The sequence below is a fragment of the Rattus norvegicus genome, chromosome 5 (assembly GCF_021556685.1).
Source record: "Rattus norvegicus strain SHRSP/BbbUtx chromosome 5, alternate assembly SHRSP_T2T, whole genome shotgun sequence".
Lineage (NCBI taxonomy): Eukaryota > Metazoa > Chordata > Mammalia > Rodentia > Muridae > Rattus > Rattus norvegicus.
The window spans coordinates 89,989,126-90,005,201 of NC_141538.1; positions in this window are offsets into that span (position 1 = coordinate 89,989,126).

The following is a 16,076-nucleotide window of genomic DNA, read 5'->3' on the forward strand; positions in this document are numbered from 1 at the left end:
TTAACTTTGCTTTGTATTTACAGGTCAGCTCAGTACTTCTGTCTGTTCTGTTCTTAGTGAGGTAAGTAGTCTCTGGGCAGTGAACACTGAGTGAGCTAACTGTCTGTAGCAGGTCTTTCAGCAAGGAAGCTTATGTTACATTTAGGAAGACAGTGGCACACCTGGGATTATAGCAGGAGCTTTTGTTGAAAAGACAAACATCGTGCTTTGGCAGCTCTACAGAATAAAAATGGAATGTAGAAGTGCAAGCCAAGCACACTGCAGATGAAGCCGAGCCTTCAACGCTGAAACATGGAAATGTCCATTATCTGATTGGATAGTTCTTAAAATTCCAACTAGCATTTAAATAGAAGCTGAATGAAACAATGAAGATCAATTAATCATGGTGTATACCTGGGAGCCGTGTCCATTTTCTTAGGATGTCTGTTTGACCTTGTTTTGACACACAGTTAAGGTGACTCAGGAATTTTTACTTTCATTTCTTTTGCCTTGACTTTGAGGATGGTCAGAAGCTAGACTGGGTTGTACCAAGTCAGGTACAACCTTATTGTGTTCTTTTCATCTCACCATTCCCCATCCTCCCCACTTCTTTCATTCACCCCATCTCAATTGGAAGATCATTTTTCCTCCCCCCAGCAACTATCAATTGCTAAGAGCTTTTGATTAGGAGTGAGAGTTTGTACCTACTTCCCTATGCTAGGATTTTGTCTAACTAGAACTTGTGCGGCTCTTGTGCATTCCTGGTAATAGATGACAAAAGATGTTTAGTTAGGGTACTGTATCCACTGTCATTTGGTGACTCTAGATTTCTTTCATAGGTTTCACTATGATCTAATTGTCTTTGACGCTGGTTGTCCCTCCCTGGATTCCTTACCTGTTTCTTTCATTTTTTTCCCCCATTTCATCTTCCCATTTCGATCTCTCCCTGTCTCTCCATAATTATATATTATATTTCTCCTTTGTTGGGATATCCTCTCCTGCTCCCTAGTTCCTTACTTTATACCAAACCTCTGTGGTTATATATATTCAAATGTGCACATATCAAAGGCTTAAAAGCTAATATTCACATATAAGAGAGAATATGTCTGCCTTTTTGGATCTAGGTTACCTCACTCAAGATTTTTTTTTTTTAGTTCCGTACATTTACCTGAAAATTTCATAATTCCATTTTTAACAGCTGAATACTATTGTATTGTATATATTTCCCCCTTTCTTCTCTCCTTTCTTTTTCCTTTCCCTTCTTTTTTTCCTGTCATCCTTCTGGTCACTCCTTCATTCATTCATTTTCTTACTGTTTCTGGGGATTTTGTTTAATAACACATGGCTTTTAGGAGTAATATGATCCAATCAAGATGGCTAATACTTCTAATTATCATTTTATTTGCATTTTAATTGTTTTATAAATAGGTTTCCCTATGTCCTTTTATGAAAAATTATGTTCTTTTTATTAAAAATAGATTTTTTTCTCACATGATATATTATGAATTTTTTTCCTCCCTCTACTCTTGCTATTTCTCCCACTTCCTCTCCCATCTAGATCCTCTTCACTTTTTGTCTCTCATTAGAAAACAAAGAGGCTTCTAAGGGATAATAAAAAAACATACTATGATAAAATAAAAGATAAAAGACAACCCCCAAACTGATACATTTGGAGTTGAACAAAAGAAACAGAAGGAAAATAAGCCAAGAAGTATTATTCACATGTACACACATGTTTATACATGTGCACAATATATATATGATGCACATACATGTGCTCTCTATATATCTATTACATACAGACATATACATACACACACATGGGGTGGGAAGAAAGAGAGAGAGAGAGAGAGAGAGAGAGAGAGAGAGAGAGAGAGGGAAAGACAAACTGGTATAGATGTTGGCAGACCCTGTGCATGTTGCTTCAGCCTCTGTGAGTTCATATGAATGAGTTTTGATCATATTGATTTAAAGGGCCTTATTTTTTGGGCATCCTCCGTTCCCTCTGGCTCTTACAATCTTTCTGCCTTATCTTCCATTGAGTTTCATGAACTGTAAAGGGAGGGATTTGATGGAGGTATTTCATTTAGGACCAAGTGATCCAAGGTCTCTCACTCTATATAGTTTCTGGCTGTGGGTCTTTGTATTTGTTCTAGTCTGTTGTAGGAAGCCTCTTTGATGGCTGATCAGGGAAGTATCACATTTTTATTATTCATTCATCTTTTGATGGACCTTTAGTCTGTTTCCAATTTTTGGCTTTTATGAATAGAGCAATATTGAGCATGGCTAAGCAGGTATCTCTGTAGTAGAATGTAGAGACCTCAGTTTTATTCTTAATGTGCACTGCACTAATGGTTAAGAATTAAATGAGTTCAGACTCAGTATCTTTCTGTGCTGTTGTCTGGATGTTCTGACACACACCTTTAGGTTTGATTCCCAAGGTAGTGGCATTGGGAAGTCGGTATACCAGAGAATAGAGGTCATTCTCCTGAAACTGGATCAGATTTTATGAAGATAAGTTAGAAATCACCTGGGTTACTCTGTCTTCTCTGATGCACATGCTACTGGGAAGTTCTTATGTATCCCTACTATGTAAGCCCCTTCACCAAGTTACAATGAAGTATGAGGTTTTTTCTTGTCCCAAGTACCAAACCACACTTGAATTTCTGTGCTTCCAGAACCACAAGTCTCACTACATTCTTTTATGTTATAAAGAACTGAGTTTCAAGTATTCTGTTACAACAATAAACAATAAACTAAGAGCCTTTGTCTTCGTTGTCTACTTGATTTTTACTGCCTCAATTCTTCACTTTGAATTCTTAGTATGCATGACAATAAAGGAGAAACATCATTTAACTGACTGTACATTGTTTAATTAGGAAACTTCTAGGAAGGACCAGTAGATGTCTGAAGTACAATGGTTTTCAATGAGTTAAGGATGTGTTATGAAGAATTAACAATTATTTCTCATTCTCTTGAGTCCTAAATATGTTCTATGTAGAAGTTCATGGAACTTAAGATTTTCTTACCTCACTGTTGAGATGGAATCTTTATTCAAATGTGAGTGGTATCTTGTTCATTAATAATTGAAACGGTGATTTATCCTACAACATCCAGTTAGTAGCTCCCTCCTGCCCGTCTCTCTTCATGCTTTCCTAACCAAAATATCTTTCCTTTTTCCCCTGTTTTTACTTACAAAATTATAACAAACTTAATGGAGCATCTTAAATTTAATATGAACTTCTTAGTGACCTAAACATCAGTGTCAACTAGCAGAGAAAACAATCTAATGGTAAAATATTAATGTGGATATTCTTGGCTATTTCATTAGAGTTTTTCTTATTGAAATTATAGTATTCTCTATGACTCAGTGTTTTGTTTGCCTGTTCCTGCTATGTATTCAAAAGCTAAATTCTGTACCCCAAGATCTGGATGTCCTAAGAAGAGCAGACACTCATGCCGTCTGCTTTGTTGTGCAAACCTTGCTCTCCAAGTTAATGGTCAATAAAAGGCTGATGCCTGTGATTGTGCAGTAGATAGAGATAGGGAGGACTTCCTGGTAGAGCGGGAGGAAGGATCTCTTTCAAGAAAGAAAGGGAAGGCCCTTTTGACAGGATAGATGAGGGGAGATAGACCTGAATAAGGACCTGGAATGTACGGCTAGCTATCTGGCTGGATAGGGTTAGATGGCCTGGTTAACTTACATGAGCTAATTGTGAGTCTGTCCAGCTAAGGCCTAAGCTTTAAAATATTAAAAGGTTTCTATGTGTTTAATTAGGGGAACTAGTTGATCAAGGAATAACTGTCACCATATTAATTTCAAGCATTATTTATTATATACAGACCAATAATCATTTTCTACAACACAGAAGAAAGACCAATCATTGCACTATTCTTATGTCATGTATGCAACCCATTGAAGACCATTGTGCTTCATTAATCATTGTTTGATAATTACTAAATAAGTCAAATTCCAACATGAAAATAAGTCTTAAATTTTAAATAAAGCACTAAAATGACTCATAGCTTGTCAACCAATGTTGGTGTCTTTGTATTCTAAGGGTGATATTTAGGTCCAAGAGTCAGCAATGTCAATTGGAAGATGGGACAGTGAAAAGCACACCTCTCAGCAAAGCCTGTGCTGTGTCAATGTCAGAATATGACTATTTTTTATTTTCCCATGGGAGCAAGTGCTAAGAAGGAGAGAGGCAGAGAAATCTAATTGAATAAGGCTTTCAAAATGGATGAAGCAGAAGCATTCCCAGAGGCAGGTCGAGTTCAACCTAAGAACAAGTCTCTCTGTGCTTCCACAACTAGTTGAAATACAAGACCAAAGCTAACACAGTTCTGCAGTCAGCACTGAGCTCCTACAGAATGTTGTTAATATTATATGGCTAACGTACATCAAACAGGAGTCTTTTAGTTTTCTGAACTGAGGAATTCACAGTGTTGACACTTCCTCATTGAACTCTTGGGATTATTTGGATTCAAAGGCTGTAGGGACCAAGATGCATTTTGTTTTAAATAATTCTTCATGAAAAATTCAGCTTGCAGTCTAAAGTGATTGAAACTCAGCCTGAATTTGTTTTATAATGCATTGGACTAGAAAGTCTATGAACATTGAATTATTCAAGATACGTAGACAAACGAGGGATTTGTGCTCTCATATGGGGAAGGGTGATCAAAGAAATAAGCAAAATTCGATATGTCTTGTTATCTCATTTTATTTACCTTTTAGAACTCCTCCAAATATTAGAGGAAAGAAATAAATATCAATTTTCACCTCTGTCAGGTTCTGCACTTTAATTATTAATAAATGTCAAATTTGACCACAGTTCTTTGTACCATATGCTCTGCAATACTATTTCTGAGCTTTTATTAAAAATGTAAAATTGTCATTGAATTTCCAAAAACGATTCTCCAGTGTCTAATTTGGCTTGTTTTATTAATAAGAAGATTCTGATGAGTAATACTAATTTTGTATGCCTGCATGTAAAATTGAAGTATAAATTATTCCCACTGAAGGTGATGAACAATGGCTGCCCTGAGACTGTTGGCAGTCACCTTTGGAATTAACCCTGCAAGCTTGCAGTTATTGCAAAACCACAAATTCATATATTAGCAAACTGATACCTGCTCACATGGATTTCCAAATGAAATTCTCCACCAGCAATGGTCTTACTAGTGATTCTCATCTTGTGTGAATCTGTCTGTCTTAACATTCTCTCTGCAAATTCCATACCATTTTGTTGTCCATGTAACATTATAGATTCCAAATTTAAAAATATACACTGCAATTATAATCAGAAATATTGGCATGAGAGGTCAAAATGGTTGCAAGAGACAATCGGAATATCTTGTCTATTTAACGCCTACGTTTCGGTAAGGAAGGAAGTAGATTGTTTTTACACTGAAAGAGAAAACATGGCTGGACAGCACAAATATTTATGGAAACCCTTCTAAATGGACATTGAGTTAGGACAGCTTACTAATGGTTTAATAAAAAGTGAACTAGTCTATGGGGGGAGGGCGGCAATGGGGGGAGGGTTGGGAGGGGAACACCCATAAGGAAGGGGAGGGGGGAGGGGGATGTTTGCCCGGAAACCGGGAAAGGGAATAACACTCGAAATGTATATAAGAAATACTCAAGTTAATAAAAAAAAAAAGTTGGTTAAGATGTCTTGTGCATCAGAAAGAGGCAATGGGAATTATTGTCTTCAAATCTGTAACCCCTGACTGATAGCTTGTCAAAGTTAATTTCAGTAATATGTTATTTAAACCCAGTATTTGCAATATTCAAACTTCCATAGTCTTATCTACAGAGAAAGGACAGTGGCTTGACCTCTAAGCACATTGAATCATCAGTCATGGTAGCAAACCAGCAAATATCTTATCAGATACTAGACAGAGTTCATCATTTGTGTGCAGTGGCAGAATACATCCATTCTTTCTTAGGCAGAAATGCCTTACTGGCTATTGTTTTATAAGAGAATTATTCACTTTTGTTGATGTAGAAGTTGTTACCTCAGAAATCAGAAGCAAACACTACTCCCTATGTCCCACAATGTGAAGGTGCAAAATTTAGTAGACCTTTCTTCTGTCTGTCCAAAATCTGATCATGGCATTCTTTTCATCAAAACCAATGACAGAACATTGCTTATCTTATGAAAAAGAAATAAAGATGCCATGATCATATCTTCCTTGACCTACTGTCCAGTGGACAGCTACAGAGTCTGGGTGGTGTCTTATCATTGCCGTTCCTTACAACATTGTTTTCAATTATTTCAATCTCTCTCTCTCTCTCTCTCTCTCTCTCTCTCTCTCTCTCTCTCTCTGTCTCTCTTTCTCTCTCCCTCTCTCCCTCCCTCTCTCTCTCTCTCTCTCTCTGTGTGTGTGTGTGTGTGTGTGTGTACACACTATGTACATGTTTAGAGGTCATAGAGCAACTCATAGAAGTCAATTCTCTCTTTTACATTGTGGACCCAGTGGAACAAACTCAGGTGAGTGCCTTTATTAGTTGAGTCATTTCACCAGCTCTAAAACCATGGTGAATTAATGGTGAACCTTAAAGTAGTTCCATTTTGTGATTAGATTGAAACCTCAATTTCAGAGTAGTTTATGAAAGTTATAATGAAGGGGATTCAGCTTCATTTTATTTCCACAGATTCATAATAAATAACCTTGCGATTAAATTCGAGTTTAGTAGAGATAGCTGACAGGTGGTTGGCATTCTCCAGGTGACAGCCACAACCAAACTCATCTCTGATCAAATGGACACTTCTGAAGAACATATTAAAAGAAGTGACATCCAATACAGACTCCCAGTTCTGAAAAATGTCCCCTCACATTACAAGATAAACCTGTACAAATTGAAAACTGATTCATTGTCTTAGTCTGAGCAGAAAATTGAGGTGTTGGTTAAACTTCCATGGCATGCAATCTGGAACATCCTGTAAATCCTAAGACTCATAGCCAAGGTCCATGCTTTGAGTCAGAGCATGATTGGGAAGAACTCTGACACAGTAAGTTTCAGAGAGTAAGTGTGAACTAATACCAAGGTGAGAAGCTGATCAGAGAGCAGCACTCCAAAGATCCCACCCAGTTCCCATTGTGAGTGACACTCTAAGAGCCACGCAAGGCACATGCAGTGAAATGGAAGCATAAGCATTGTGGACTAGATCCAGAGAGTTTCCATAACAAATGCCTGCTCTGCAGGAAATGCCACTGCCAGTCATGATACAGCTAGCATAAAAACCCCTTTTCCATAGTCTCATTCCCTTTGTCTGTTTTTATTTCCCTAAGGGAAGTAGGGTATAGAAGCATAAGCATGAGTTTCAGTGAAACAGACTAGAAACACTTCATCCAAGGCGAGGAGTAATGAACAGTGGGAAACCCTCTTACTCTATGAGAATCTGTTATCTATTTTAAGGCCAACCAACCTGTTCTCTTAACTCCAGTCTCTCTTGCAAGATCATCTAAGAAGTGATAAACCTTTTCAGGGACATGTTCTTCCAGGTGTACATAAAGTAACAACATTATATTTTCTTGTCTCAGTTTGAGATTCTCTTCAAATCTATTGTTTTAGTAAGTCTGAGAGCCAAAGGGAAGGGACTGCCTAGTGTACTGACTAGAGGCATAGGATATATCATTGCTAGGTCTCAAACCCAGGATAAGTCTGTGGCTTCTGCCCAGCTCACCTGGCTCCCTACTCTAAATCTATTCCTTCCAGGGCCTTGTTTCTGTTTTCCTTCCTGCAGACTGATCCCCATATAACAGCCATTTTGGGGTATAATAATCTCTTGACTAGTGCTACCTCTCTCTTGATTAGAGGCTCTTCTCTTGATCTCCCTCTTTCCCCCTCAGGGTCCAGTTTAATTTGTTGGCTGTGTTTAGCCTGGACTCTTTCCTCTGTCTGTTTTCTCCCTTATATCTACAATTAAAACAAACAAACAAACAAACAAACAAGCCAACAAAATCCCAACAAATCTCCATACTTTAGGAGTAGTCATGTCCTTCCTTCCTCCCTCCCTCCCTTCCTTCCTTCCTTCCTTCCTTCCTTCCTTCCTTCCTTCCTTCCTTCCTTTCTTTTTTTCTCCTTTCTTTTCCTTCCTTCCCCTTTCCCTCTGTGTCTGTCTCTGTCTCTATCTCTCATTTTCTCTGTCTCCCTGTCTCCTCCCCTCCACCTCCCTCCCACCCTATCTCTCCTCATTTAGTTGAAACAGTGGAACTAGTTGTTCGGGAGGACAAAAGGACAATTTAAGTTTTTTTTTTTTTTCATGTCTCAGAGGGAAGAGTGAGAGTAAGAGGAAAGAGAGGGCAGCCCAAGGAAAGGGATTCCCACATGTGACTGTGGCTGTGGGCCAGAAAAGATAGGCATAGTAACCTACTTAGCAAATAAAAACAACCAGAGGAATTGACCAAGGTCATGAACACACATTCTCTCTGGTTGAGATGATTTCAAATGTTCAGAGCAAGAAAATAAATTGTTCACACAAGGGAGTTCCCTTGAACTCCCCCTGAGCAATAAATCAGAGTGAGTTGAAATTTTTGCTTTTCTAAAACTTTGTTAAATAAATGGCAGTAGCAAGCTGAGGTCTGATCTCTATGTACTTTCCTTTTTTAAACAAAGGCAACATCTGACTAAGAACAGCCTGGATAGTGTTTCTGAAATCTGGTTCCCCAAGGTCATCAGAAGCTCCACAAAACATGCTTTTGACATAGTCTGATGAAATCCAAGCGCTTCAATGTTCATTTCTTTACACAAATTTTCTCAATGTGCTTTGTAATCTAAAATAATGTAATTGTATTCAAAGCTTTATACTGACCAGCAAGATTAGCAATGGTTAGACTGTTGAATAGAGTAAAAAAAATAGGTTAATAAAGTTATATCTAAATCAATTTCTACTGCCTATTGATCAGTGTGTCTGTCTCCTCATCCATCTACATAATCTTAGTGTCTTATCATGATCATCATTCAAATACAACATGCATAGAAAAGTAACCATCACAAAATACTGAAAGGTTCAAAAGAAAATATCCTAAGGTGATTACCATTACAAGTGAGATGTTTTTGTTAAATCTTCTTACTATGTCATGAATTCATGAATATCAGCATAAATAGAAGGTAGAAACTCTTCCATCTGTAGTGGCCTGGTGAGGTTTTTCTTTTCTTTTCTTTTTAATCATTCTGTCACAAGGTAGACAATGGAGCGGTTCCTCTCCCTTATATTCTTGGTGAAATCATTTTAACGTTGACTAGAAGTTGACCCCCTTGATGGAAAAATCCCATGGAAAATTATTCAACTTCATTCTAGGAACCTGAGGCCAAGATTCCCCAGCTAATTTAATTTGGTTTTAATTAAACTGCTGATTTTTACAAAACTTCCCTTTTACCTACTTAGAAGATAACAGGATGTGGTTTTTACTTTTAAAATCCCTTGCTCTAAATGCATGGAACTATGACATGGGTCCCAAATACCTGAGGGTAGACTGAGTTTGCTGGAATAAAGACTTTCAATTGGCTACAGAGTGTGTGAATGGACTTCCTAAAACAATACCTATACAAAGAACCCTATTAAAAAATGGGGTTCAGAGCTAAACAAAGAATTCACAGCTGAGGAATGCCAAATGGCTGAGAAACACCTAAAGAAATGTTCAACATCTTTAGTCATAAGGGAAATGCAAATCAAAACAACCCTGAGATTTCACCTCACACCAGTGAGAATGGCTAAGATCAAAAACTCAGGTGACAGCAGATGCTGGCGAGGATGCGGAGAAAGAGGAACACTCCTCCGTTGTTGGTGGGATTGCAGACTGGTACAACCATTCTGGAAATCAGTCTGGAGGTTCCTCAGAAAATTGGACATTGAACTGCCTGAGGATCCAGCTATACCTCTCTTGGGCATATACCCAAAAGATGCCCCAACATATAAAAAAGACACGTGCTCCACTATGTTCATCGCAGCCTGGTACAGTCATAGTTTTCCATTCCTTCTTAATTTCTTGTCCACCAATTCTTTTCAGACTAGCCAATTTAATAAATTACGAAGTTGAACTCAAGACAATGGGGAAAAGACACAACTACCACCTAAATTAGAACAAAAACCAAACGTACTTACAGTGTCAGCATGTACAGCTTATTGATCCAGTGTAATGCTTGTTCAGACACTACAACTGGTTTGGTAGTCTCTTTGCAACCCTAAACTTATTTCTAATATCTACACTGTTTGATCCCCAGAAACCACAGAGTTGCTGGAGAAAACCAACTCCCAGCAAACATCCTCTAACTTTAGCAGGTATACTATGACACACATGAGTACAGAAATAAACACAAAACAAAAATGAAATGTAATAAAATTTTTAAATAACTACAGAGAAACATGATTTACCAAAACAGCAAGATGAAGTCAAATTGAATCCTAATGCAAAGGTGGTAAGAAATCATAAAAGTTTAAGCAAGATGAAGTTAAGACTAACAGAACAGGGAAGAATTAACCAGAGTCATGTGGTTTGAATAGGCTTATAATAAATGACACTATAATGAGGTGTGTTCTTGTTGAAGTAGTTTTGGTTTTGTTAGAGGAAGTCTGTTATCATGGGGGTGGGCTTTGAGGTTTGAACTATTGAAAAATAGGTCTGGACTGAATGTGTCTCTTCAGAATATCTTTAGGGCTTCAATACCAGACTGAGGTGTTGAGGCATCTAGTCTCATGGACTGAGAGCTACTTTGTCCTCAGCCTCTCCGATGTGAAGATAATGCTGGACTACCCAGACTATGTACCATGTCACTCTGCCTAAGATATCCCATTTTAATATAATCATCCTCTCAGTTCTCTTCTTCTACAGGACCTTGATTAATATAGAGATTTAGGTCTTTAACAATCAAAGAGCTTCAGGTTTTCCTGTGAAAATCACTGTCTTGATATCTGGGAGTATGGCCAACAGGTGCTCTGTGAGCTTCTCTTCTCTTCTGAAGTAATTTCTATGACTCCCTTGTCACCCTGCTGTTAATAAGTGCCTCCTTTCCACAGGTCTAACTGGCCCTGACAAATGAATGGTCAGGACGGTGAAAAACTCCTTTGCTTTCAGAGTCCAATTTCCATGCTTGCATAATCGTGAAAATCGTGATTACAAAACATAGTTTGTATTTGATTCTTGCTTGGCGTAAGAGTAAGGTGCTGTGGCAATTTTATCAAACGTAATGCCAGAATACAGCAGGGACATCTCCTCCAGCAGACCTGGTACTGACACTGTTACTTCTGCTGAAGTACCTGTGCTCTCACTGTCAACTTCTTACCCAGGAGTCCACTAATCATTCATCCAGGCAACCTCCGTTGTGAATGACCCCCTTTGATGAGCACCTCATTTTCCATGATGTCTTTCTTGTGACTCCACTCTATACAATGCCGTCTTCCCTCTGTGTTGTATGTATAGTGCCCAGTATGTTATCCTGTCTCCTGCTTAGTCAATAATTTCAGTTGTACACTAATTATACATCTCTGAGTCAGCTGTTGATTATTCTTCTTGGATCTTGTTACAAAATGTTCGCTTCATGTCTTCCCTTGCTTTTTTAGGCTATTACACCTTTTACCCACTCTATTAGCATGTTTTCCTGTAAGTATAGCATTGGTTCCCTCAGACACACATGATGCCTCTCCTAAGAAACTTCATATAATTTCCTTTAATGTCATTGCTCTAAATTAATAAAAACTAAAACCAATAAAAGAAATTGAAGAGAACAAAATATGTGGCAATTCATAATAAATTTTCTCAAAGTCATATTATTATTATTATTACTATTATTATTATTATCATTATTATTATTATTATTATTATTGGATTTGCAAACCTTGTAAGATGAGACTACACCCACCAACTAAATAGCACCTTTAATTCTAACATGGCCACAGTGTCCATTGCATTTCCTATTACAATGAGAGAATTGTAATTAAATTAGCTCATGGATCTTCGAGTTTGGTCATCAGGAAAAGCTTAGTGACTTAAGAATTGCAGTCGCTGTTGTAAGAATGCATAAATGAGTTATCAAACCTGAGAAATCAGAGTCTATCAGTGAAAGGAAGTGAATGAAGGTATTACACTTCACACAGAAGTGAATACATATGATTATGGGACTCCCATGACACAAAACAATGCATTTAAAGTCCTAGTTATGAACTTTAGAACTCAGAAAGACTTTTACAAGCATGCCTGGATTCTATTTACTCACTGTAAACCTGCTATTTCCTTTTGAATTATGTTCCTTGTAACTATGAGTGAATGTTGGATTATTTTGTTGAATACCATATCAGTATTAAGAAGGGTAGTTTGATAACAGTGAAAACGATTAGTTTCCCAGGGTTTCACACTGCTATTCTCTTGTTTGTTGCATGAACTTCCATTGGTTAGTGTATTATAAAGAAATATTAACCTGGATAATTTGGGTATTATATGGTTAGCCATTATTTTCCACACTTTTATCAACATACATCGACATATATTTATGCTTATTTTACACAAAAGGGCAAGTTTAAGCTAATTCAGCAACTCTTTTTGCTGGCTAGGTCTCATGCTGTGAGCCTCATGGGTGCTTGTGATATAGCTGGGATAAGGATTTAGTGAGATGGGGTCTTCTTTCTCTATTAAAAACACAATATTTGCTCTGGGATTAAATTTTCAGAGGCTTCAATGACTTCAAACTTCTCAGTTTGACTGAGACCTCAGTTCACAGTCAGCAGACAAAGCCTCATGCAAGCATCTCTTACATAAATGGTAATTGAGCTCTGTTGAAATCAACCACAAGTACATTTCATCCCACTCTACATATAATAGGAACAATGTTAACTTTTCCTCCCTGTTTGACTCTTCTATTCCTTATATAAAACACCTGTGGAACTTCCCATCAACTCTAACTATGGAATTTAAGAAAATATTGGTTTCTTTAGAAAGGGAAGTTTCAGTTTTCACAGACTGTGAGCCACTGAAATGCTAAAGGGGAGGCTTTAAAATGGCAAAAGAGTTGCACACACACATATGGTCACACATATGTTCAAGTGTAGGAATCTTGGCTATTGATTCCAGCATCATTATTTTTTTTTGAAAAGGACTCCAATGAGAGAGAGAGAGAGAGAGAGAGAGAGAGAGAGAGAGAGAGAGAGGTAGATGTTGGTATATGTGTTTTATAAACACTGTGTGTTGAAGCATATGATGCATTCTCATGTGCATTTAATGTATATGTTCATTAGTTTGTGAATGAAATAAGGACTTCAACATGATTAGTCATAGAGTACAATCAAGTACTAATGAGTTTCACAGCTGGAAAAGTTGAGATTGCTTTTGAAAACTTACTTATACTCCTGTGACTTGCTGTGGCTATTATTTTGGTGTACCTCTTCCTTTGAGAAATATGAAGTGCAAAGAGATTTATTGTTTAGCACATGTCCATGTTCAAAATGGGACAAACTTCCTTGTAAGATACATGATTGAATGCTTCCTCTCAGACCACTGAAATCTTCCCTGCAGAATGGTGTACCTAGTTTGTCAGTGTCCTTTGCACTTAGAGTTCAAGTGAAGGCTGAAAAGTTTCTTCATTAGCTGTTCTTTTTAGCTAAATATTTTATTGTCTTAGTCTTTGATATTTTTCAGTGTTGATCCAAATTCAAAATCAAGATAAAGGCTCTCACAAAGACAAATGGGAGAAGTGACAGTCAAGTAATATGTCTTTTGTTGTTATAGATTATATCTGTCTTGTTTTCTCTTTAACAACATTACACAATATTCTCTTTGTACTAATTTTAATATCAGCTCATGGGGAAAATGTACTTTACTTTTTCCTCTTTGCAGATAGAGAAGCTAAAGTTATTAGCTTCATGTCACTTCCCTGTGCCAGGGAAACAAATGAATGATTCTGTATGGGTGAACAGGAAGTGGTAACTTTCATTTACTGTCTCAATGATTATTTGTTGAGGAATTATTAAAAACCAAATAGTTAAGTTTCTCAGATAGAACCTCACTGGCCTTGGATGTGTGAACCTCGCCTTATGCTCTGACATATTCTCCAGTGTAGATAACTACACTGATGATTGGCCTAAGAAAAGAGACCAATGAAATGGGCATTGTATGATTCTATTAATTGTTGCTGCAGACAAGTATCCCAGCCCTTTATTCATGCCTTGAAAACCTTTCATAAATGAGATTATTTCTAATGTATATTACATAGGATGAACTTATTTTCCCAGATGGGCATTGACATATTTATTCCTTTCTTCCAGCTCTCTTAATTTCGCAAACTTGTTTAAGGTAAGAATTTTTCTTTGGTTTTGTTTTGCTGAAGGTGGACCTTTGCATGCTTAGCAGTCTATTGGTGGCTAGATAGCAAAACAATTGGTTCTGATTTGATATCATTCGTTGTTAAACAATGTTAAACCAAAAATTGCTAACATGTTGATATGTGTATCTTTCCATAGTCATTTGACATAAGAATTAGATGGCAGCTTCTGTCTTTATACCTAGAGATACTGGAGGAGGTAAAAAGTACTATTACTGAGGAAGAGAAAGGAGGGATGTAGTGAAGGAAAGAGAGGAAAAGAGTGAAGGAGAGGGGGAGGAAGAATTACACCACCAAGTCTCTTTGTAAAAGTCATAAAGAAAAAATACAACCTTACTTAAATATACATATTACATATGGATGTTTATGTATACAGAGAGAGAAAGAGAGAGAGAGAGAGAGAGAGAGAGAGAGAGAGAGAGAGAGAGAGAGAGAGAAACCTCGTTACACAAGTGCACAAGCCATAGAGAAGCTGACAAAAACAGTTATTTAATTGGACTTAAGACCTGCTCAATAGGAGAAAATTCGTTCCTGTATTATCATTTTAGCAAACTAGCTATGTGTGGAGATGCCATAGACACTGTACGAGAACCTTCTATTTCCACTCTCCTAAATCATTATCATTTCTAGGGGTATTCTAAATACTTGTTCTTATACCCTCAGCTAAGTATAGCTCTCACTTCTTATCAAACATAAAGCTATAACTGGTCAAAATGCAGAGTAACTGACCATCAGATTCTCCAACCTAATCTATACATCTGCAAAGAAACCCTTGCACCTAACTCTTAGGGAAAAGGGGTGAAAATACTGTCCCAGTAAAAAAGAAGTGACAGTTTTCTTTAGACAGGAGCAATTCTGGGGACTGTTCTCTCTCCTCTTTGTTGAGTGTTTCAGCTAATATCATCCCTGTTGGGTCTTGGGGCCCCTTGTTTTCCTGGCATATGGGACTTTCTGGTGACTACACTCAGTTCCCCATCCCCCATTGCTATTCAATTTCCTGACCCTCTGCACATCTGCTCTTCTCCTCCCACACCTGTCTTGCCACCCTTTCCACCCTCCCCCTCTCCTCTTCTTCCCAAGTCCCTCCCACCCTCTATCTCCTGTCATCACTTCATTCCCCCCCTCTAAGTAGGACTGAAGAATCCATACTTTGGTTTTTCTTTCTCTTGAGCTTCATATGGCCTGTGAGCTATATCATGGGTATTCCGAGCTGTTTGTCTAATATCCATTTATCAATGAGTATATAGCATGTGTGTTCTTTTGTGACTGAGTTACCTTACTCAGGATGATATTTTCTAGTTTCATCCAGTTGCCTACAAATTTCCAGAAGTCATTGTTTTTAATAGCTGAGTAGTACTCCATTGTGTAAATGTACCACATTTTCTGTATCCATTCTTCTGTTGAAGGACATCTGGGTTCTTTCCAGCTTCTGGCTATTATAAATAAGGCTCCTATGAACATAGTGGAGCATGTGTCCTTGTTATATGTTGGGGTATCTTTTGGGTATATGCCCAGTAGTGGTATAGCTGGGTTCTCAGGTCCCCTATTTTTTGAGGAACTGCTAGATTGATTTCCAAAGGGGTTGTACCAGTTTGCAATCCTACCAGCAATGGAGGAGTGTTCCTCTTTCTCCTCGTTCTTGCCAGCATCTGCTGTTATCTGAGTTTTAGATCTTAGCCATTCTAACTGGTGTGAGATAGAATCTCAGGGTCATTTTGATTTGCATTTCCCTTATGACTAAGAATTCTGAACATTTCTTTAGGTGCTTCCTGGT